Here is a 17,965-nt window from a genome sequence, read left to right on the forward strand (position 1 = left end):
ATTATGGCAATGGTTTTATGGGTCTATATATGTCAAGACATGTCAAATTGTACACATTAAGCATGTTCTATTTCTCGTATGATGATTTTATGTTAAAGCTGCAAGAAAAAAAGGCATACCGATTGAAAATGAAGTAAAATGGTCTTTACTTGCAGGTGATTTATATAGAAAATGATGATTTATACAGAAAATGCTAAATATTCTACAAAACAACTACTAGAATAAGTAAGTTTAGCAAGAGCACAGGATACATGATCAATATGCCTAAACATTTGCATTTCTATATACTAACAGTAAAGAATAGGAGAATAAAAAATGTTTCAATTCTTTTAAAACAGAATTTTAAAAAATCATAAAATACTAAGGAATAAATTTAATTAAAGACATACAAGAACTCCCTGTTGAAATAAAATATTGCTGTGAGAAACTAAAGAAGATCCAAATAAGTGGAAAGATATACCATGTTCATGGATAAGATAATCCAGTATTTTTAATATGTTGATGGTCCTCATATTTATCTGTAGATTCAGTACACTCTTAATCAAAATCACAACAAGAAACTTGTCAAAACCGAAGAGCTCATCCTAAAATTTATCTGTAAATGCAAAGGAAAGAGAGAGAGAGAGAGAGAGAAGAGAGAAAGAAAGAAAGAAAGAAAGAAAGAAAGAAAGAAAGAAAGAAAGGGAAAAAGTCAGTTTGGAAGGCCTACAATATATGATTTAAAGACTCAGTACAGATTTAGGTAATCAAAACAGATTATTAATCATTTTAGGTTATGCACATAGAGCAGAGGAATGTGATAGAGTCTAGCCATAAGACCACAGACATATGGTCAATTGATTTTCAACAAATATGTGAAGAGAATTCAATGAGCAAAGAAAAATGTTTAATAATAAAATAGTTCTGGAACAATTGAACAAATGCAAGAGGAAAACCAACTATGAGCCCTACCTTACACTTCATAAAAATTAATTCAGGATGGGTCATAGATCTATACTTAAAAGCTAACACTATAAAGATTCTAGGAGAAAACATAGAGGAGTATCTTTCTGACCTTGGAGGTAGGCAAAATATTTCTTAGAAAGAACATAAAAACATTAAAACTAAGAGAAAAAAATAACAAATTGGATCACATCAGAAATCTAAAAAGTCACTAAGAAAATATTCCCAGTACATATATCTGATAAACATATGTATCTAGAATATACAAATCAAAAACAAGATTGAATTATTAGACCAACAGTTTCTGTGAAAGCCTACTAAATTTAGATTGAAGTAGGTACTGTTGACAGTCTTATGGTACCCTGGAGCCAGCCCAGGGGAAAGATTCCTAAAAAAGAGTAGCCTTTCCCAGACAAAGAAATCTCAGAACATGATCCAATCAAGTCTCAGGATTTCATTTATTCACCAAAATATGGTTACTAAAATCTTACCAGAAACTTTTGTAAGCCAACTTGTGACACCGTATTTTCATGCAATATCCAGTTTAGCTAAACCCTCTGAATTTTGCAACTACAGAAAACCCTGGAGAATTTGAGAAGCTGCTCCAAAAGATTTCTGAAAATCTTGCATGTGGGTGGGTAATCAGGGCTGTGGTTATTTTAATTCAATAAAGGATAAATTTAGAAAGTTATCAGAGAGCCTAAGAATCTCAGAAGGAAACATTTGTACAGTTTCTTTTCTCAGGGAGCCATGCTTCAGAGAATAGTTTGGTGAGTCCAGTCAGAGGTTTATATGAGTGTTTGAATTTCTGCCTTTGAGTCTACAGTTTTCTGAGAATGATTGTTAAAGCAATATTTGCATATTGTAGAGGTTTTGTAAGGCCTTAAAAAATCAGAAGGATAAAAATACTTATAATTCCACATTCTGTTTTTCTTACTCATATCATCATAGTTTAGATTATTTTATATCTTGCTCTTTTTCTCCTAACATTTTATCGTAAGCATATCTCTATATTTAAAATGATCTGCAAACTATTTTTCCTTAACTATTTCCCTAGTTGTGGATATTTAAATTGCTTACAGTTTTCCTTTCTTTATGCAATGATGAATAATGCTGTAACAAACATCTCTGTATATTAATTTTTTATCTATTTCAGGATATATTCTTAGAATTCTACCCAGAATTCTATATTACTGTGTCAATGGATATGAAAAGTTTTAAGGATTTTGACATTCCATCAGACTGATTTCCAGAACCTTTATATCCTGTAACGAGTACCCTAAGTGCCTTTTCCACCATATTCTCTTGGTGGATATGCTCAGTTCAGAATCTATGCTAATTTAGTATGTGGAAAACACTCTTATTGGATCTGTTCTTTAGAAATGAGTAAACTTAGTCAATTTTTATTTATTTTAGTGACCCCTTTCCCAATTTGGAATATATTTATTCCAAGATTTAAAAGGTACTTTCCTACAGTGGTGTTGTCTGCTCTGAATATCTTTCCTACTCTTTCTTACTAACACTCCAATTTCCTTCTCCCAATTATGAAGGTTGGTTAAGATTCCACTCAGAATATCCACCAGATGTTGATGTGGTTGCCAGATAGAATTGTGGAGAAGGGATGGATACAAGAGATTGCTTTTAATTCTATCAGAAACTTGTAGAAGGCTGGTTTGAAATATTCCTATAGTAAGGACTGAAAACCATCAGTTTTCTAAAGTCATCAGAATAACTTAATATGAATCTTGATGGCATGTGACTTGGGCTTCAGCTCCTTATCATTTCTTATGAAGTTACCAAATTCCTGTATTGGCTGGGCACCATTAGAAGATGGGCACTCCCTATCCCTAGAGGTATGCTTCTTCTCTATATATCTTTTGGCAAACTGCTAGACCATTCTTAAGCAACCAAATCATGGAAATACAAAAGCATCAATGTCTTCTCTGGAAAAACATTATCCTCTCAGGTCTTATAAGAAGAATAACCTAAAAACGGGGTAGGCACATTGGCTCATGTGACCAATTAGTGGCAGCCATTGGACATTAAGATTTTCTTGTTTTAATGAAAGGGATACACTGGGTAAAGTAATATTGGAGAAGTAGGTGGTTAAAGAGAGGCGTAAAGAGACAGCCACAGAGAAAAAAACATAAAGTGGAAAATTACAGAAAAAGACAGACACAGAAAGAGGCAATCAGACACAGTGAGAAAAAACAGATTGTATCTATGCATCTCTGTGTGTGTGTGAGTGGGGGGAGAGAGAGAGGGGGGGGGAGAAACAGAGAGAGAAGGGAGAAAGAAAGAAAGAAAGAAAGAAAGAAAGAAAGAAAGAAAGAAAGAAAGAGAAAGAAAGAAAGAAGAAAGAAAGAAAGAAAGAAAGAAAGAAAGAAAGAAAGAAAGAAAGAAAGAAAGAAAGAAAGAAAGAAAAAGAAAGAAAGAAAGAAGAGAGGGAGAGAGGGAAGTAGGAAGGAAGGGAGGGAGGAAGGAAGGAAAATACTAATGTATAACAGGGGATTTAACTTTAAATATGCATTGCTGATGTCCCAAAATATACCTTTGCCTGCAAGGCTCCTGAAGGTTTACTTCAGTAGTTGGAAAGGCTGGCCTGATTTGCATGGTCTCTCCAAGGCTTTCCATGGTCCTTGTGCATGAGTCTGTCCCTTGTAGTTGATTGCCTCCAGGCAGAGGGATGCTTCTTGGTGACAGGAGAGGACAAGAGCACCCAACTACTGAGCTGATGATTTCATTAGATGATTCTAGAATAAGGAAGGAACCAGCAAAATAGAAATCAAGGTGAAGGAACAAAATCCATAGATAATATATAAAAGACAGTATTTACATTTTTTAGATAACTTAGAAAGCCTTAAGAAATCCTAGGAAAAAATGACTAATTACTAATGAGGAATTAGGATCTTTCAGACAATGAGACCAGAAGGTCTGCTGTTCTTTGGCAGAATGTCTCCCTATGTTCCTCTATGGAAGAAGTCCTACTTGTCAGCCTCTTCAGATTTCAAGATGAGACACACGCTATAAAAGGACCTCAAGGAAGAAAATGACTTCAGATATTGCTGTTGAGCTTGTGGTTTGCTGCTTCCAGAAGAACAGGTGGGCAGCATACTCCAGGAAGTGCTGATGATCCACTCTCAAGGGAAACACCTGGAAAATATGGCAGGGATTTTGAAACAGAGAGAAAAAGCAAGATTTTCTGGAATGTTATCATCAGTTAATCATAATTAGCTATGTTTGTCTTGGTTTGATATAGGATTAGGAACTGAAGGTCCCCATGTACAGCAGAAGGAAGACAGGTAAGCTTGGGAATTGCCCTGAATTCTTCCAACTTCCTAATTATCCCCACAGGGAATAGACTGAGCAAAGTAATAATACAACCTTTGCTTGTTGATATTTAATGAAGTTAACAGAGCTTGGCTGAAGGTTGGCATGCTCAGGGCTCCTGAGAAGGAGCTCTTCTTGCAAGACTAAGTGTGTGATTGCTTCCTTGTCACTGATCTGGTCCAATCTTTTTACCGCTCTTGAGATTTCCTGGCTTTGGCATGCTGTCCTTGCCTTGCCCTGTAACTCTGCAGGAAATGGCATATCTAAGTCTGGAGATCTTTCTCTTTTGACTCAAAAGAGACCAGAATTTTTGGAAAGTATGAAACACCATGGACTAGAGAGATAGAAGAGCTCTTGTGGGATTTTCTTAGAAGAACCTGTTGCTTGATGCATTGCTTCTAAGTGTGCAGACACAGAAAGTTCATGGGAAGCATTTTCCCTTTTACTATGACTGGTGTTCTTAGCAATTATTCCAGGTCAATTAAGTTTGGTTTGGGAGATTGGATTTATTAATGTTATTAGCACACTTGGCACTGGTAATAATTACAATTTGCCAAGTGAGCACCGGGGAATTGACTGTTTAACTTAGAACCACATGACCATCTCTCTTCATTTATTCATTAGGCCCGGAGGTTCTAGCTCTATTAAATTCTCAGGACTTTTACCTGTTCACTCATGATTGCTTTCTCAAAACAACTTAAAAAGTATTTTTTCTTAGAAAGGTGACTTTTCACAAAACATGTCATATTTGTCATAAACTCTGATAAAAGTGCATATGATTAAATAAAACTACTAATAATAAGTGTGTTAAGGAGAAATTAGACATCATATTGTCTTCTCCATTACTCCTACTTTTACTGCTGAAAATTGTATAAGAAATACTGGAATGTGAAAGACTTTAGTGCCTTAACACCATTCTGGTCATAGAGTTTAAGGTTAATTGGTATTAACTTGTGAATGAATGGGTGAGTGGATGGAGGGATGGATGGTTGGAAAGAGGAATGAACAGAAGGCCTGAGGTTTGGATAGTCGTTCCTGAAATTTGTCCATAGTACAGGACTGTTACTGATGCTTTGGGAAGGTACCCAATGATTATTTTTATGGAGCTTACTGAGAAAAATTAGACAAAATAAGTATTGTTTCATTTCTATCCATAACTTTTAACAGGCTCTAGCACATTTTGCATCTAAAGTCTGCAGACTTCTGAAATTATTGGACATCATAGACAAATAATACAGTAGCACCTTTTTTTTTTTTCAGCACAGCAAAACAAGAAAGGAAATTTTAGGACAGGTATAAACTGGTTTTTATGATTTGAGACTTGCTTTGGCAGAATATTTGCCAAGAGTTGTGTAAGACCAGCATGATGAAATGTGGTATTTGTTTAGGCCAACAAACATTCACTGAGAACCTACTCTGTGCCAGGAAGTGTACTCAACACTGTGGGACCAAGAATGAATACATCCCTTTTTGCCTCTGAAGATCATACAGTCTCATGGAGAAGGTGACATACGAATAGACGATATTGGTACATTATTTTAAAGTGATACAATTACCACTAGTAATATGGGAGGAAGAGTAGACTATGGTATTCTTGAAAGTAGTGAGTATGTAAGTCATCTTTATTTCTTAGTGTCTAGAGAGTCTCTGGTAGACTGTAGGGGCTTCATATGTAGGTTTTGAATGAATGAATGAACCCTGGTAGTTGAACAAAAACTTCTTGAAGGAGATGAGGTCTAGAACATCAATAATAAAAATAAGGATACTAATGATGATAGCTAAGATTTGTTGCAAGTTTTATTATGTGCACTATTTAAAATATTCATTCATGTCATCTTCACAAAAATTCCAAAATAAATACTATAATTATCCCTGTTGCACCAAGGATAAAACTAACACAGAGATAAGTTAAAAATTTGCCCAATATCACCCACTAAGAAGTATTAGAACCAAAATTCAAACACAGCATTCCCTAAAACTATGGAGGAGCATTCTAGGCACAAGGAATGGTAAAAGCAAAGACAGAGCAGTGAGAAATCAATGTTTGCAGAGATCTACTAAGGATCTTGGATTTTCTGCTGTAGATCAGAAACCACTGAATTGTTTAATCAATGAAGTGAACTGATTAGAGTTGTGTTTCAACAGAGTCAGTTGCTGGGTGAAGGGTAGTGGTAAGCCTTCGGGGTATGATAGAAAGGGTACTGCAGGATAAAAAGAGTTCACCATGTGAAAGCTGTGAGGGAAGGGAAGGGTTTGGGGCACTGGGCAAAGCATATGTAAAGACTGCATGATGAGACAGCATTTCCAGGGAAACTAAAGTACATCAATCTGGCTGTAACATGAATTTTAAGGGTAATTAAGAGATGAGGGTAATGAAAGAAGATGTTGAAACTTGTCAATGGGGACCATATTGAGGAGCCTGAACTTTTTTCTTTAAAAAAAAAAAGAAATGTAACCACTGAAGAGTTTTTAAGCATGGGGTGAGATGATTAAATGTGTGCTTTAGAAAGATCTCTCTGTTTGGTGGAAAGTAGATTGGAAACTTGCAAGACTGTAAACAGGGAAATGTGTTTAGATGTTGTCACTATAATCTAAGCAAGAGATGATGGTGACAGAAATGGGGGCACCAGGGCCTGAGAGATACTTAGGAGATGGAACTGACAGGGCTTGTCCATTGATTAATTGACTGATCATCAAAGGCAGGAAGAGGTGAAAGGAAGAAGAAGAGTGGTTGTACATTCTGGCTTGTCCAGAAGAGTCCTAGTTGTGCTAGAGCAATTACTATGAGCACCTCTTTTCACTCTCTCGAGTGCAACAGTTCATATGGCAAATTTACGGTTATTCTAGTTAGAAGTAAAAGATGTTTCCCAGGGTTTTGGTTTGAGCAACACAATGGATGCCATTCACCGAAAGAGGGAATGAAGGAGAAAGCAGGTTTCAGGATGAGGTGGTGAGGCTGAGTTCTGGACAAAGTCAGGTTAAGTGTCCAGGGTGAGAAGAGAATGGGAATCTTGAAAATAACACGGCATGTCAGGGCTAGAGCTGTTTCTCATGGAATCAGTTGCACAAAATGGCGGTCTTGGATCCAGCGGAGACTCTAGAGCAGTTTGTGCAAGGCTAGGCAATGCTCTAAGACATTTTGTCTTTAGGACCAGGTGGTTGGTGAAAATTTGGGGAAAATCAATGAATTAAATATTTTCTGTGTGCCTACAACTGAGTGGATGGATGTTTGCCCTACAAGGCTGGTTATTGGAAGGCTTCTAATGAGGGCATGCTCATAACTGGTGTCACTGGGACTGCTCCTGGTGCCCTGGGGCATAGGGTCATGCTACTTCCCTAGAGAAGAATATGAGAGTTTGTTCTTGTCATGAAGGAGCTTATAGTCAAGTTAGGGACATACCACTAACTATTGTCTCGTTAGTGACACATGAGAAACAATTAAAATGATGAATTTATTTTTAAAATGATACATTTATATATTCTAAGTTGGCAGTACAAACTAAGAGTGTTTTAGAATTTCAAAGCAGGGAGAGAACATTGTAGGCTGGAATAGTGGCAGCCATTTGTCGACTTGGCATTACATTTTCCTGAGATGTTTTTGGGAACAGGAGTAGAAGGACCCCAATGAGCAATGCTTTGGGATGAGTTTATGCCAGCTCTTACATTACTGCCCACTGTCTGGCTGCATCTCTGGATATCTGAGATGGATCCGCATTAATATCGTTTCTCCAGCTGACTATAGCTGGGGAGACCACGTGGACAGCTGCAGGGGGTGGGTGCTGGGCCTTGGCATTTAGGAATGGGCATCCCAGGCTTGGCACATGCAACAGATAATGAGCAGAAAGAGTGGGCTGAAAACCAGTCTGGCATACGTGAGGAACATTAAGGAAACTGGAAGTACTTGAGGGTTCATGCTGAGCCTTAACAGGAGTCAAGGCTCAGAAAGATCCCCTGCTCTTTGCCTGGGCTCTCCTGCCTTGCTTAGCTTAGCAAGCTCTTACTGATCTTTAAGACCCAATCCAAATGGCATCACCTACACGAAGGCTTCTGTGACTCCTCCAGACAATCAGGCAGTCCTCACTGTGTGCTTCTAAAGCATTTGTTTACGCCTCTTACCATAGCATCAGTCACATTGCTCTGAACTTGTTTGCAAGTCGGATTCCTCCATTGGACTATGAGTTATTTGAGGATGGACCTCAATTTCTGCCTTCCCTGGCCCTGAATACAGCGCTCAGCTTAGAGAGGGCACTTGATTGCTGTTAGCAGATAAAAGATTTAAATGACAGATATAGGGGCGAGTTAGCTGTCCTACCAAATTAATTAACAGTCCCCCGGACATGCTTCCCCCTTCCCTGTCTCTGCCCTGTGCAAATCAACATCCCCTTCAGTACAGTGCTCTCCTCTGCTCTTGACCTCTACATCTTGTGCATTTTTCCAGGTCCTGCTCAACGTTTTCATGCAGCTTTCTCTGACATGTGACATACCTCCTTGTCAACAATCTTCAACTCCTCTGACCTCAAAGACTCTAGACCTGCATTCCTGTATTTGATAGATGAGGAAATGGAAACCTGCCTTCGTCCTAACGTTGGGCAACGTTCATTGTATAGAGTGGGATCACAGCTCCAGGAAGCTCCTTGCCATTGTCCAGGCAAGGCTGAATAGAGTTGAACAATCCAAAGGAGCCAAATCAGAGACCTTCTGTGTACAATGGCAGCCCCCTTGTCCCTAGGCTCTGGTTGGGTTTCAATGTGATTATGCATCAAAAGTCTTCCAGCTTAGCCCTAAAGCTGCTTTTGCTTTCTGTCCTCTGCTTTGTGACTGCAGTGGGTAAGCCTCTAAGGGAGAAATACTGCCATCTTCTTTCTAGATCTTGCTGACCTTCTTGCCTAGACTTCTAAGCACAGCCAAACGTTAATAACACCATTTTTTCATTAGCAAGTTCTTAGCGGAGCACTATATCAGGTAAACCCAAATAAAAGTGCCAGGACAAATAGTTCAAACACTCCAGTGTCTCCGAGTGGTTGTCCTACCTGTAGTTAAACTAAAAGGAATGATCGCTGCTTTTCTCCCCTGGAGAGCTTTCACCAGTTTCAAAGTGGGCCAGTAACTCCCCGAACAGAAGAGGAAGCAAACTATATTTAACGCAGTGCCTTCTTGTTTCTGTTTTAGCCATTTTGGCAAAACCACTTGAAAAATGAAATCTTTTGGCCTAAACTCAGTTAAATCTCAGATGCAGTTACTGTGCCAAGATAATTCCAATTTAGCATCACCTTGTATTATTTAAAGCTGTGAGTGAGGATGTATTCGTAGGGGCCATTGAAAAGAACTGGCTTGGAATTTGGGACCTTGCATGTTTGTTTTTGTATGCTTGCAAAGGGGGGGTTGGATATCAAAATATATGGTAAATGGGGGTGGGGACAAAGGTAATCACCTGGTTTATCCATTCAATGAATATCTTTTTGAGCACTTTGTGCCAGATAGATACCATACTAGGTGCTAGAAATAAAGCAATAAATAAGACCTAATCTCTGCTCTCAAGAGGCTCTTGGGGATTCAAATATTTATAACTGAAATGAGAAGTCCTGAAAATACAAAGTGCTAAGTGGTGTATGTGGGGCACCTACACTTAGGGAGAAGGATTCGTTTGAGCTGGAACTTAAAAAATAAGTGAAGTTTGCATGGGGAGAAGAGCACTCTTGACAGAGGGAAGAGCTTGTGAGAAGACAGGCATGAAAAAGCAAGGAATGTTCTAGAAGCAAGAAGTGATGGCAGGAGATAGAATGTCTGGGGGGCATGAGGGACATAAGTTGAGGCAGATTCATAAGGGTCTGATACATCATAGTAAGGACTTGAGATTTATTCTGTAAGCACATAGAGTCATCAATGATGTTTAACAAGAAAGGAAGTCAGCAGTACCTGGAAAGCATGACCATGGCAAGTAGGAGGGCACTCCTGAGTATCAGATGAGAGACGAGGAAAGGCTAAACTAATGCACTCGGCCATGGGAACCCTATCAAGAGATATTTTGATGATAAAATGCATAGGATTCAGTCTGGTTAAATTTAGTTGTGAAGGTGAAGGAGGGATTAAGGAAGGTTCTGATTTCCAACTTAGGTGATGAAGGATGGTCACAGATGGGACACAAGGAGAGTCCTTGGTCACATGGAGGAAAGTGAAGGGAAGATGAGCTTGTCTGGAACCTGTCACGTCTGGGGGTTGCCTACAGAGCATCTTGGTCGACTGTTCACCAGATGTGATGCCTGGTCTACCCCAGACCTGAGGAATCAGAATGTCTGGCAAATAGGTGAGTCCCCCCCAAAAATAGCTCCTCAGGTGATTTTGGTAAGATCCTCCCACCCCACCCTGGTTGAAAAGGGTGGCCTCCCTTTGCCCTTGGAATAAAACCCAATGCCTTTCCATGGCCTCAAAAGCCCTGTGGTCCTGCCCTTTACTTACCTCAATGCCTCATCTTGACCCTGCTTCACTCATTCCACTCGAACCCCACAGGCCTTGTTTCTATTCCTGGAACTCCCCAAAAGCTCTTTCTCTTCTCAGAACTTTTTCCTATGCTGTTGCCACAGACCTTCCAGATCTTCCCATTTATGACTTTTTTGTGTGTCATTAAGGCCTCAGCTTAAAGTGATCTCTTCAGAGAGGCTTTCTCTGTCTACCCAATCTAGAGAAAACAGCCTTCCTTAGGTCACTACAACATGACCCTTTTTGTTGGCATCACAGAACTTTTGTCATAAAAAAATTATGTTGTTTATGATTTGGGGTGTCTGTTGGGGGTGCTGTGTTTTTCCCCGCCCCCACCACTCCCCCCATACATGCCACGAACACAGGGTCACAGCCCTTATAGCTCTAGTGCTTAGAAGAGTCATTGGAGCATACTGGGTGCTCAGTAAACATCTGCCAAAGGATCTAATAAGGGAGGGGCGTGAGGCAGGGAAGGAGGCAGGGGGACCATGGGAGCCCCACACATTTGGATCTGACTCAGAACGCAAGAACCAAGGAGGTCTTCAGAAAGAAGTGAGGTTGGGTTGAGTCTTGAAAAACAAAGAGGCACCAACCAGGTTGAGAGAATGGACTATTTGAGCAGGAGTGGTCTCAGATGAGGCAGAGAAATATCCTAGGGCCAGAGAGGCTAGACCCTTGCCCAGGACCCCACAGAGCATCCCTTGGTTGTTGACGTGTGATGTCGCAGGCCTTCCTTTTGGCAGATCTGGCCCCTGGTTCTGCTTCAGCCCTCTCTACAGAAGGGTATGCCTCTGTGTCACCTCTTTTCTTATATTCTCAGTCTGGTTTCTTCTGTTAAATTCTTATCAACTACAAGCATAAAATTAGAAGAGGTAATTTTGAGGAAAAAAAAAAAAAGAAAAAGGAAAGTTTGAAAAAAAAAAAACCCCTCCACTCCATTTTCTCTTTTTGGTCGACACCTGCAGGACACTCGTCTCTACTAAGGAAGCTGGGCTCTGAGTGTCGTCTGTTTGAGCCACTGCTACGTGCTGTTTGTGCGAGATGCTGGCAAGGAGAATGCCGAGCGAGTGCTGTTGCTCTGGGCCCCTCTAGAAAATGAGATGCCTGTCTCCCCAGGGCACTCAAGAGAGCCAAGTTCTAAATAAAATAGAGCCACATCTTCACGGGAACTCTCTCATGCACTGTATTCCAAGGACTTCTTTCTGCTCGTTGTCTTTAACTGACATTTAGAACTTGAAGGCAAAGCTTTCCCTCCTTGCTTCCTTTTTCCTCAAACAGCATCCTTATTTCTATCCCTTTCCTTTAACTCCACATCAGAAACAAAAACTCCACAAATTTAGAATCACTTAGTTATAAACATGAAGATGAAGCAGGCACAAATTTGAAACAATGGAAGTGAGTATTTTCCTTATTCAGCATTTCCCCAAACGTCGGTCATTCATAGGTCACCGTGGTGGCTTTTTCCCATAGGCACATAGTGTCACGTGATTGCTATTTTTCTTTGAATAGACTTCTTTTTTCATTTTTTACTTATCTTCAGCATTATGAAATCATCAATAAGATGCTATATTTACTTTTTTAGAGATTTGTTTTCTATTTTAGAGAGTGAGCATGAGTGGGAGGGTCAGAGGGAGAGAGAGAGAGAATCTCAAGCGGACTCCATGCTCAGCATGGAGCCCAACCCGGGACTCTATCTCATGACCCTGAGATCACGACCTGAGCCGAAACCAAGAGTCAGATGCTTAACCGACTGCACCACCCAGGTGCCCCAAGATGCTATACTTATGAACTTTCCAAAGGCACATTAAAATAATCAACTATCAAAATAAAAAATGTGTATCCTTCTCAATAAGGCTGGGGGGAAAAATGTCCTTTACCAACTAAACTCATCTCATGAAGGTTCCAGAACTTGAGAAACACTGGCCCAAGGCTAAGACCTGACCAGGATACATCTACCATGGTTGACCTGACTGCTAGAGAGGATTCTGAGCCAACCATAAGATGTTATGTGGCTTCTGCAGGCCTGTTTGCTGTTCCTTCACTGGGATCCAGTATTACGAATTCTAAAGAGTGTTTTGCAGGTTGATCAATTAGTTAATATTCATGATCATGCTTTGCAAATCAAGAGAGTCAAAGGCATGCTGAATATCATGATTTTGAAAACACTTCATAAGCAGCAATCTCCCTGCATACCTCAAAGAAGAAAGTTCTCTTTCAGGCCCGTAGAACACTGTCCCTCCTGCAGCATCATCTCTTTTCTTTTCTCCTGCTGAATGTTTCATAGTCTCTCCAGTTTTGTGGCTTTTATCCATGGTCTTTCTAGTTTTTCCTCTGGGGCTCCACGGTGCAGATCATACCATTTGCTCTGAAGGTGTGGTTGCATGTTTTGTGACCTTTGTATAGATCCATTTATCTAGGTTTGGAAGGCAATGAAGTGTTCCATATCAATGAGTCTTTAGATAATTAAAGCTTATCCTCTGTAAGCTCCCAAATATTTTTAAAAATCTGAATCATTTTGATAGAACTCTTTCTAAATATATTACACACTTGATTGCCTTCTTATATAAATGTAATATAATTTCACCCAGGGAGACGGCAATATGGGGATAATAGAAGGAGCATCTCAAATCAGCCTGCATTTGCTTATTCTTGTGGTTTTCTCTTTGACCCAAGAGTGACACCATCACATACTAATTAGGTTGATTTTTTTGTTGTTGTTCTGACTCCTAGGTCCTGTCTTCAAGGAGCTCACGATTTACTGGGGGAAGTGGATATGTAAATATATCAAAGAGATAATTAGTGATAAATATTGTGAGAGTCTAAGAACACAGAGGGTCAAGGACAAGTCACAGTCTTATTTGGTCAGGAAGAATGAATGAGAGAAATAAAAAGACGATGCTTGAATTTTTAAAGATGAGAAGTCCATCTTGAGGTGCCTGGCTGGCTCAGTCGGAAGAGCACAGGACTCTTGATCTCAGGGCTGTGAGTTTGGGCCCTATGTTGGGTCTAGAGATTACTATAAATAAATAAATAAATAAATAAATAAATAAATAAACTCAAAAAAAAAAGAGAGAGAGAGAGAGAGAAATCCATCTTAAGGACCAGCAAGGTAAGTTAATTTGAAAGGAGGCAACAGTATGCTTAAAGACACAGAAGCCTGATGGAGTGATTTGTTGATAAAATTTGCAGAGACTGGAATATAATGAGTATATTTGTTTGCCCAGCCCATTGTCAATTTTACTTTGATTGCAATGAGGAGCCCTGAAAATTTGTGAAGTGGCATGATAAGATCTAGCTTTTAGGAATATCCCTCTGGAGCATTCTCGCATTCACCAGCTATTTATTAAGTACCCACTATATACAGAGATTTATCTAATCATGTGTGATAGAGAATTGACCAAAGCAGAAAAATTCCTTGCTCTCATAAAGGTAGATTGAAGGTGAAATGTAAATTAAGCCAATTAGGAGATAAATCAAATTTGTCCAAGGGATAAGTTTTGAGAGATCTTTGCATGTGTAACTGACCAACATTGATCAGATATAGAAGACAATTCTAGGAACACTCCCAGATTCAGGCTCAGATGGTGGATTGCTGGTGGTGAGCATTAACTGAGACAGATCAGCAGCTCTTGAGGGAAGAGACAATCTCATCCACCGTTAAGAGCATTCTCTGGCACTGTGGATCTAATCTCCCTCCTAGTCTGATCCAGATAATCATTCTCTCTTCCATGCTACCTCTATATCTTGTACATGACTTCTAGTTTTGCTTCTATTGTTAGATTACAACTTACGTGTTTACTTGACTTTCTCTCCTACTGTTCTCTGAGATCTCATTTATCTCTGCAAGCTCAGGACCAAGCACCTAGATATTCGGTACTTCAAGAAACCTTAGTGGAATTATCAGTAGCAAATGGAAGGAGCTAAGGGAGAGAACAGGGGGTTTTGACTGGGGGGTGCTGTGAGCAAAGGAGTAACCGAGCAGGATGATTGTTTAACTTTGAACATGTTGAACTGGGAGGGCCTGTGGGACATGAATCTAAGGAGAAAGAACAGAGCCTTGGATATATATGTGGGATTCATCAGCATGTATTAAGATACGGGTGTGGATGATATTCTGTGGGCAGTGTGTTTCTAAGAATTTTCCTCTTGGAGTAGAAAAGAGAGGGCTCAGAATAAAGGAGGGGGCTGGTATTAGAAGACCATGGGGTACTCTAGAAACAAAAAGAGATCAAGACTGGCGAATAGAAATAGAGTTTCCAGAGAGGCAGGAGGCAGACAAGAGAGTAATGTCATTGAAGTCAAAGAAGAATAGAATTTCAAGGAGGCCAATGCCAAATACCACAGAGATACCAACTAGATAAGGCAAGAAAGTATTCACTCATCCGGCAACCGCCTTGCCTAGGATTCAGTGTCACAGTGTAATGGTGATGCCAAAGCCAGGCTTGTAGCAAGATGTGCAAAACAATACACCTGTTGAATGCAGTCTGTTCTTCCAAGAAGCTTCAAGAAGGGAAGGAATAGGAGAGGGTAATTACTGAGGATGATGGGAGCTATCACAGAAGCCAGAGAGAGGTTCCTAAATTGAGAAAGATTGAAAAAAAATATATATAAAATATATATTTTCTACTGAAGTGACAAGAAGAGGCTGGGGACATGCAAGAGGAAATAGCTGGTGGATCAAGGCCCCTGAGAAGCATGAAAGATACCGAGAACAGGTGGAGGAGTTGACTTTGAACCTGAGGGGGGCATCCAATTCTTTCAGGACAGGAGGGAAAGACCACAATGGATATTTGTAGCAAAGGGGACAGGAACTTGAGGGAATGCATGGTGGGTGGCCTGAATTTCCTCTGTGAAGTGCGGTGCATGGATGTACAGAGTCAAGAAAGAAGAGAACAGAAGGAGGAGGCCGGGGGCCTCAGGAAAAGTCTTGAAGACTTGGAACCACACCTTGAGGAACAGAAGAAGGAACTGGCCATGGGCATGTGGAAGAATACCAGAGAAGCAACTGCCCCACGCATCTGCCCAGCCTGACTTCCATGGTTTATTCTAAGTGCCTGAATCTCCTACTATACAGATTCCAACAAACCCCCTGGTGTCTCCGTGCGGCCTGCTTAGGAGGATGATTTATCCTTCCCCTGTGCTGTCAGGTGGGAAGAAGAGCTTCCAGCAGGAAGCAGCTAAAAACACTGCCCCTTGCAAACAAAAGATGCTTTCTTTTCTGTCCCTGCCCACTGTCCCCTTTGAAGTATTTGGCCAGTGGGGGTTGAAGTGTTACTTTCCTGCACATAGAAATTGTCCTGAGACTTGATCTTAAAAATTTCCTCTGCTTGTCTCCCCTACCCCTGACCGTGTGTGTGGGCTACACTGGGTTGTTTACTCCGTGGCAAAAAGTCCTGAGAAGCTGTGCTTTTATGTCTTTGGGTTGGTTTTTTGTGGTGAATTCTGTTTCTTCCCTCCTTTTGTCATTTACTCCTTGGATAGCTCTTGTGCTAGTTAACAAAGTACAACAAATTGAATGGCTTAAAACAATAGAAATTTACTCTCCCACATTCTAGAGGCTAGAAGTCCAAAATCAAGGTGACAGCAGGACCATACTTTTTCGGCAGGTGCCAGGGAAGAGTCCTTCCTCGTATCTCCCTGGCTTTTGGAGGTTGCCTGCAATCCTTGGCATCCCTTGGTCTGTACCTGCATTACTCAAATCTCTGCTCCCTGTCCCTATGGCCATCCACATGGCGCATGTGTGTCTGTATCTGTCTTTTGAAGATAGCAGCCATTGGATTTAGGGCCCACCCTACTCCAGTATGACCTCATCTTAACTAATTACACCTGCAACACCCCTATTTCCAAATAAGCTCACATTCTGAGGTTTGGGAAGACCATGCATGATCGGGGGGACTCTAGTCAGCCCAGTATAGCCCTCTCTGTATTTCCCATTGTAAATGTACTATGTGTGAGCTAGGATGTTAGTGTTGCCAGGCATGGCCTCTTGCCCCCCAGCATCTGGAGTCAGTCTGCTCTCCTCAGTCTTTAAGCTGGCTCCAGCCCCCCACTCCATTTTCTGGGACTCTTTCCCACCAGATTTCCTAGTGAGGAGACGTTACTATCTCTACTGCAAAAGGTCTAACCATGTCAGCTCTCCTCCAAGTGTATCTCACATGAAGATAGTAGAGTAGTTTGGGGATTCCTGACTTGTGGTCAGCCCCCAGCGGGGAGGGGGGAGCGTCTAGAAAAGGGTCAGAGGTGCTTGCCTCTAAGCAGTAACTATTAGCGTGAAAATTTTTTCAGAGTCTTTGTACCAAATGCAAGCTACCTACCCACCTGAGACCCCCAAACTCTCTTATAATGAAATATTAAAACTCATGTTATTTTGGATTGCAGAGTATGTGTGCTTGCTGATAAGTGTATTTGATTTCCAGAGATCTGAGGATTTATGATTATTATTACTATTTTCCCCTTTCTGCCATGCTGAGTTGTAGTCGGCAATTTAGCCATGAGGCATGATTTTTGCCCTTTCCTGATTTCCATTTTTAATTTACAGACTTCCACTTGACCTACTTACCAGGGAATTAAGGCTTCAGATCCGCAGGTCCCCTGTACCTTCCTTACCCTCGTGCTGAGCCACACAGATAGATGTTGCCTTCTTCCCACTGAGTACAAAGGAGTGTCCGTCAGGAACTGTGGGCAGAGATACACGCTGGTGCCTTCTTCGGTGACTCTGTGTTCACCATAACGAGCTGGTGGTCCCTATATCCATTGCCAACATCTTCACTCATTCACTGTGTTCCTCAGAAGCTTTTCCCTCACCTGTTGTTCCTATGCGGAGGGACGACTTCTTACCAAACACGCTGGACAGCCACCGTCCAAGCCCGTAGTGTTTTCTCGGAGGTGGGTTTCCCCCCGTCTGCAGATAGACGGCCTCCCTTCCTTCAGTCAAGGACATATGGGTGTCAACATGAGCTGAATCAAGGGACTTGTAGTGGCTGCCAGGTGGAAAAGCACAAATAGGAGTATTTATAGGATGGCAGAAACGGAACTGGGAGAAAATGTATAGAGGCATAGACAGAGGTGCTTGTCCGACGGAAGAATGACCTCTCCCTCTTTCATCTCCATTCAGGAATTGCCTTTTGGCCCATCCTTGATTTCCCATACTTACACAAATTCATATTACGCAGCATGTCTGTGCCTCTCACTTTTTAATCCACCTTGCCTCCCCCCA

General features: G+C 40.8%; 1 long non-coding RNA gene across 1 annotated transcript; it reads right to left on the reverse strand.

Annotated features, from left to right (window-relative positions):
* Positions 1 to 251: 251 nt before the first annotated feature.
* Positions 252 to 17,714, reverse strand: LOC123837428 (uncharacterized). The gene is made up of 3 exons (XR_006789212.3): positions 17,309 to 17,714; positions 3,494 to 3,695; positions 252 to 595 (listed from the first exon to the last, which is right to left on the reverse strand). It is a non-coding gene; the product is annotated as an uncharacterized LOC123837428 (long non-coding RNA).
* Between the last annotated feature and the right edge of the window lie 251 nt (positions 17,715 to 17,965).

Source organism: Mirounga angustirostris, unplaced genomic scaffold, assembly GCF_029215605.1.
Source record: "Mirounga angustirostris isolate CCGP_5_RB_7025 unplaced genomic scaffold, mMirAng1.0.hap1 SCAF_8, whole genome shotgun sequence".
Classification (NCBI taxonomy): domain Eukaryota; kingdom Metazoa; phylum Chordata; class Mammalia; order Carnivora; family Phocidae; genus Mirounga; species Mirounga angustirostris.